We start from the raw sequence: 6843 nt of genomic DNA, 5'->3' as shown, positions 1-6843 counted from the left end.
AAGCCGCTATAGCAGTGGCTAACAATGACTAAATAGCTTGTAGCTAATTAGCTGGTTAGCTTCTGGAGGTTCTTGAATGTGTTCTAAAATGTAAAATAATAGCGATTCCGTATCACATTGGGTGATGCAGGTTACCGGAAGGTATAATCAAATTAAAAATCGAAAAAGAGATTGAAAATAAATTGAAATATATATACAAAAAATACAAAAGTATACGAGAGGACAAACAAACACGTCTTCACTGCTACGCCATCTTGGTAAAAAGATGGAAGAGTGGGGTAACATCTCACAGCAAGAACGGGCAAATCTGGTGCAGTCCATGAGGAGGAGATGCATTGTGGATGGTTGGTTTTCATTCTTGTGGGGACTGATTTATATTGTGGATGGTTGCATTGTATTATTGTGGGGACAGCGTTACATTGTGGATGGTTTGTTTTCATTACCAGTCCATAGCCTTCATCTTCTTCCTCCACAGATCTTCCTCGTGTATGGTCTGGGACAGACCTTGTCCCCAGTGTATGGTCTGGGACAGACCTTGTCCCCAGTGTATGGTCTGGGACAGACCTTGTCCCCAGTGTATGGTCTGGGACAGACCTTGTCCCCAGTGTATGGTCTGGGACAGACCTTGTCCCCAGTGTATGGTCTGGGACAGACCTTGTCCCCAGTGTATGGTCTGGGACAGACCTTGTCCCCAGTGTATGGTCTGGGACAGACCTTGTCCCCAGTGTATGGTCTGGGACAGACCTTGTCCCCAGTGTATGGTCTGAAACAGACCTTGTCCCCAGTGTATGGTCTGGGACAGACCTTGTCCCCAGTGTATGGTCTGGAACAGACCTTGTCCCCAGTGTATGGTCTGGGACAGACCTTGTCCCCAGTGTATGGTCTGAAACAGACCTTGTCCCCAGTGTATGGTCTGGGACAGACCTTGTCCCCAGTGTATGGTCTGGGACAGACCTTGTCCCCAGTGTATGGTCTGGGACAGACCTTGTCCCCAGTGTATGGTCTGGGACAGACCTTGTCCCCAGTGTATGGTCTGGGACAGACCTTGTCCCCAGTGTATGGTCTGGGACAGACCTTGTCCCCAGTGTATGGTCTGGGACAGACCTTGTCCCCAGTGTATGGTCTGGGACAGACCTTGTCCCCAGTGTATGGTCTGGGACAGACCTTGTCCCCAGTGTATGGTCTGGGACAGACCTTGTCCCCAGTGTATGGTCTGGGACAGACCTTGTCCCCAGTGTATGGTCTGGGACAGACCTTGTCCCCAGTGTATGGTCTGGGACAGACCTTGTCCCCAGTGTATGGTCTGGGACAGACCTTGTCCCCAGTGTATGGTCTGGGACAGACCTTGTCCCCAGTGTATGGTCTGGGACAGACCTTGTCCCCAGTGTATGGTCTGGGACAGACCTTGTCCCCAGTGTATGGTCTGGGACAGACCAGTGTATGGTCTTGTCCCCAGTATGGTCTGGGACAGACCTTGTCCCCAGTGTATGGTCTGGGACAGACCTTGTCCCCAGTGTATGGTCTGGGACAGACCTTGTCCCCAGTGTATGGTCTGGGACAGACCTTGTCCCCAGTGTATGGTCTGGGACAGACCTTGTCCCCAGTGTATGGTCTGGGACAGACCTTGTCCCTGGGACAGTGTATGGTCTGGGACAGACCTTGTCCCCAGTGTATGGTCTGGAACAGACCTTGTCCCCAGTGTATGGTCTGGGACAGACCTTGTCCCCAGTGTATGGTCTGGAACAGACCTTGTCCCCAGTGTATGGTCTGGGACAGACCTTGTCCCCAGTGTATGGTCTGGGACAGACCTTGTCCCCAGTGTATGGTCTGGGAGCGACAGACTGAATGTGATGGGGGTCCAACCCCAGTCTAGGGGGCCCCAGAGGCAGGACAGAGCATGTTGAAGGGGTCAGGCTGGGGATCATCTGGAGGTGTCTAACCGTCATGATAGCGGGAAACAGAGGATTGGTTACAGAGATTAGAGATAGGAGGGGAATCATATTGATGACATTTCCTTTCACCCTGAGTGAATACCTACATTGGTATTGAATTGAACTCAGAGTTTCAGGATACAGGTGAATTAAGTGGCAACAGCCCCAGAATTTTGGGGAGAGATTTGTGCATGTGACCAGTATAGACCACCAGGAGGCTGAATGTACACAGTACACTCAGTACCACAGACACTGAGACAGACCGACACCAAGGGTCAGTACCACAGACACTGAGACAGACACCAAGGGTCAGTACCACAGACACCGAGGGACAGACAAACACCAAGGGTCAGTACCACAGACACAGAGGGACAGACAGACACTAAGGGTCAGTACCACAGACACTGACCGACACCAAGGGTCAGTACCACAGACACGAGGGACAGACAGACACCAAGGGTCAGTACCACAGACACCGAGGGACAGACAGACACCAAGGGTCAGTACCACAGACACCGAGGGACAGACAGACACCAAGGGTCAGTACCACAGACACTGACAGACACCAAGGTTTTAGGGGCTACAATGTAAAATGTTAACTGTTGTGGTGTGATCTATGCTGTTAGGTCCTGGTACATTACCTGTGCTGGTAGCAGTAGAACTGGTAAAGGCACAGTGGAGCTCAGATAGACTGAGGGTCACGGTCACACAATACTCCGGCCCTGGCTCCTCAGTAGAGGTGACCCACAATGTTCATATAGTTCATGTTTAACAATGCTACATATATAGGTAATCTACATTGATCGTTCTCATAATGGTCTGATTCGTAGCCATGTGTAGCTATAATACCATTCCAAGAGATACAGTATTTGTCCTATGACTTTTGTTCATTCATTGTTGTTGTGTATTAGATCCACATTTTTATTTTATTAACTAGGCAAGTCAGTGAACAACAAATTCTTATTTACAATGACGGCCTACCGGGGAACAGTGGGTTAACTGACTTGTTCAGAACAATAGAGTTTTACCATGTAAGCTCGGGGATTCGATCCAGCAACCTTTCGGTTCTAACATTAGGCTACCTGCTGCCCCTATTGATAAATAAGAGATGGGAGATGAGCCCCCTCCCGCTGAACCTGTGGGTTAGAGATGAGCCCCCACCCGCTGAACCTGTGGGTTAGAGATGAGCCCCCACCCGCTGAACCTGTGGGTTAGAGATGAGCCCCCACCCACTGAACCTGTGGGTTAGAGATGAGCCCCCACCCGCTGAACCTGTGGGTTAGAGATGAGCCCCCACCCGCTGAACCTGTGGGTTAGAGACGAGCACCCACCCGCTGAACCTGTGGGTTAGAGATGAGCCCCCACCCGCTGAACCTGTGGGTTAGAGATGAGCCCCCTCCCCCTTTTTTTTAACCTTTATTTAACCAGGCAAGTCAGTTAAGAACAAATTCTTATTTTCAAAGACGGCCTAGGAACAGTGGGTTGACTGCCTGTTCAGGGGCAGAACGACAGATTTGTACCTAGTCAGCTCGGGGATTCGAACTTGCAAGCTTTCGGTTACTAGTCCAACGCTCTAACCACTAGGCTACCTGCCGCCCCTGGGGGTTAGAGATGAGCCCCCTCCCCCTGTGGGTTAGAGATTAGCCCCCCCTCCCCCTGAGGGTTAGAGATTAGCCCCCCCTCCCCCTGAGGGTTAGAGATTAGCCCCCTCCCCCTGAGGGTTAGAGATGAGCCCCCCCTCCCCCTGTGGGTTAGAGATGAGCCCCCCCTCCCCCTGAGGGTTAGAGATTAGCCCCCCCCCTGTGGGTTAGAGATTAGCCCCCTCCCCCTGTGGGTTAGAGATTAGCCCCCCCTCCCCCTGAGGGTTAGAGATGAGCCCCCTCCCCCTGTGGGTTAGAGATTAGCCCCCTCCCCCTGAGGGTTAGAGATCAGCCCCTCCCCCTGAGGGTTAGAGATTAGCCCCCTCCCCCTGTGGGTTAGAGATTAGCCCCCTCCCCCTGTGGGTTAGAGATTAGCCCCCTCCCCCTGTGGGTTAGAGATGAGCCCCCCTCCCCCTGTGGGTTATTGATGAGCCCCCCTCCCCCTGAGGGTTAGAGATTAGCCCCCTCCCCCTGTGGGTTAGAGATTAGCCCCCTCCCCCTGTGGGTTAGAGATTAGCCCCCCCCCCCTGAGGGTTAGAGATGAGCCCCCTCCCCCTGTGGGTTAGAGATGAGCCCCCCCCCCTGAGGGTTAGAGATTAGCCCCCTCCCCCTGAGGGTTAGAGATGAGCCCCCCTCCCCCTGTGGGTTAGAGATGAGCCCCCCTCCCCCTGAGGGTTAGAGATTAGCCCCTCCCCCTGAGGGTTAGAGATTAGCCCCTCCCCCTGAGGGTTAGAGATGAGCCCCCCTCCCCCTGTGGGTTAGAGATTAGCCCCCCTCCCCCTGAGGGTTAGAGATGAGCCCCCCTCCCCCTGAGGGTTAGAGATGAGCCCCCTCCCCTGAGGGTTAGAGATTAGCCCCCTCCCCCTGAGGGTTAGAGATTAGCCCCCTCCCCCTGAGGGTTAGAGATGAGCCCCCCTCCCCCTGTGGGTTAGAGATTAGCCCCCCTCCCCCTGAGGGTTAGAGATGAGCCCCCCTCCCCCTGTGGGTTAGAGATGAGCCCCCCTCCCCTGAGGGTTAGAGATGAGCCCCCTCCCCCTGTGGGTTAGAGATGAGCCCCCCCTCCCCCTGTGGGTTAGAGATGAGCCCCCCTCCCCGAGGGTTAGAGATGAGCCCCCCTCCCCCTGAGGGTTAGAGATTAGCCCCCTCCCCTGAAGGTTAGAGATGAGCCCCCTCCCTCTGTGGGTTAGAGATTAGCCCCCCCTCCCCCTGTGGGTTAGAGATGAGCCCCCTCCCCCTGAGGGTTAGAGATCCCTTATTGATGTCACTTTTTAAATCCACTTCAATCAGTGTAGATGAATGGGAGGAGACAGGTTAAAGAAGGATTTTTAAGCCTTGGGACATGCATTGTGTGTGCCATTCAGATGTTGAATGGGCAAGACAAAAGATTTAAGTGGTTTTGAACGGGGTATGGTAGTAGGTGTCAGGCGCACCGGTTTGAGTGTCAAGAACTGCAACGCTGCTGGGTTTTTCACGCTCAACAGTTTCCTGTGTGCATCAAGAATGGTCCACCACCCAAAGGACATCCAGCCAACTTGATAAATGTGGGAAGCATTGGAGTCAACGTGGGCCAGCATCCCTGTGGAACGCTTTCGACACTATGTGGAGTCCATGCCCCGACGAATTGGCTGATCTGAGGGGTGCAACTCAATATTAGGAAGGTGTTCCTGATGTTTTGTAGACTCGGTGTATTTCTTTGCTGTCCATGTTGATGTAATATTTTGAAGTGTTTGCTGTATTCGTTGTGTTTCTGTGGTTTGAAGGATATCTGTCAGGAGCATGAAGCTTCTAATGTTGTACTGAATAGTTTCTTAACTGTGTTTATAACAAACAATAAAACAAAATGTTAAGATGGTAGAAAAATATTTTATTACATACAACATTAAGGATTTAAAAAAAAAAATGTATAAGATTTATAAAAAAATAAATTGGCGTTAACAAATATTACATTTATTTTACCGATAAACGTTGATTGCAAAATTTGTATAATACACACTTCATAAGGACTACTTTTTCCTGAATATGTAACAGATTAAATGTTTCTTATAGTACAGCAAAAAGCAAGTAAACAAGTACTACTACGATGATCGCATAAACACTAAAAAGCATGTTGAACTTCTGAATAAGTACAGAATACTGTATTGTATAGCTTGACCAGTGATGCCCTTGACGTTTGCCCATTAGCATTAGTACAACTACTGGCATAGTGGTTAGAGCGTTGGACTAGTTACTGAAAGGTTGCAAGTTCGATTCCCCGAGCTGACAAGGTACAAATCTGTCGTTCTGCCCGTTCTTAACTGACTTGCCTAGTAAAATAAAGGTAAAATTAAAAAATGCTGGTCTGTGAACATTGATAATATAACCCCAAAGTTCTTGTAAACCTAATTTAACTTTAGATAACGGCTCTCACATTCAAGTTAGCAACTTGAGAACTCTGCTGAGGTAATATGTACTTTACATCGCTAACACACTAAAACGACATGCACAGCACAATTATTTAAACTGACACACAGAGAGCAAAACCTCTTCTCAAGTCTCCAAAAGTCTAAACACATTTTCTGCTTTACACACATTTTGCAATTCGAAATGGCATGTTTTAAATGCACTTCACACGGTTCTCTGCATAAGACACAACAATCTGACATGAAGTCACATGTTGGCCATTTCAAAACACTGCCATTCAAAATGACACTACATGAGCTAATCGGCCAATACATGTGCCACCTGGCCAAACACCTCAATGGTTAATTCTTACCACTTCAAATCAGGAAGTAAGCACTATGAAAAGACCACAGGTGAGCACCTTTTGTTTTACAACAACAATGGAAGCCGTTGCAGAGAGAGGAAGAGGAAGGGTGAGAATGAGAGGGGGGGGGGGGGAAGAGTGAGAGGTAGGGGTAGAGCTGGTAGAGGAATTCATGGCCAAAGACAACTTTCAAATGAAATCAGAGCAACCTTAGTCGATCACGTCATCAACTATGGGCTGACAATGCGAGAGGCTGGACAGAGAGCGCAGCCCAACTTGAGCCGTTTTACTGTCGCCTGTGTCATCCGGACATTGAGACTGGAGTTCAGGTATGTAAACCAACATTTCTTTCACACTATGTAGTACACCCCATGTCATAGTGTATCAGTTGGGTGACACCTGTTTACTTCATGAACGGTTGATGTCATACACTAACTGCACACATTTCCTGTAGAATTTGCTCTACTGTGGGGAAATATCTTTAGGCTGCATTGTCCAAGCCCTATTTATTTATTTATTTTTCTAAAGG

The sequence above is a fragment of the Oncorhynchus masou genome, chromosome 29 (assembly GCF_036934945.1).
Source record: "Oncorhynchus masou masou isolate Uvic2021 chromosome 29, UVic_Omas_1.1, whole genome shotgun sequence".
In the NCBI taxonomy this organism is placed as follows: Eukaryota; Metazoa; Chordata; class Actinopteri; order Salmoniformes; family Salmonidae; genus Oncorhynchus; species Oncorhynchus masou.
This window is presented reverse-complemented; position numbering follows the sequence as displayed.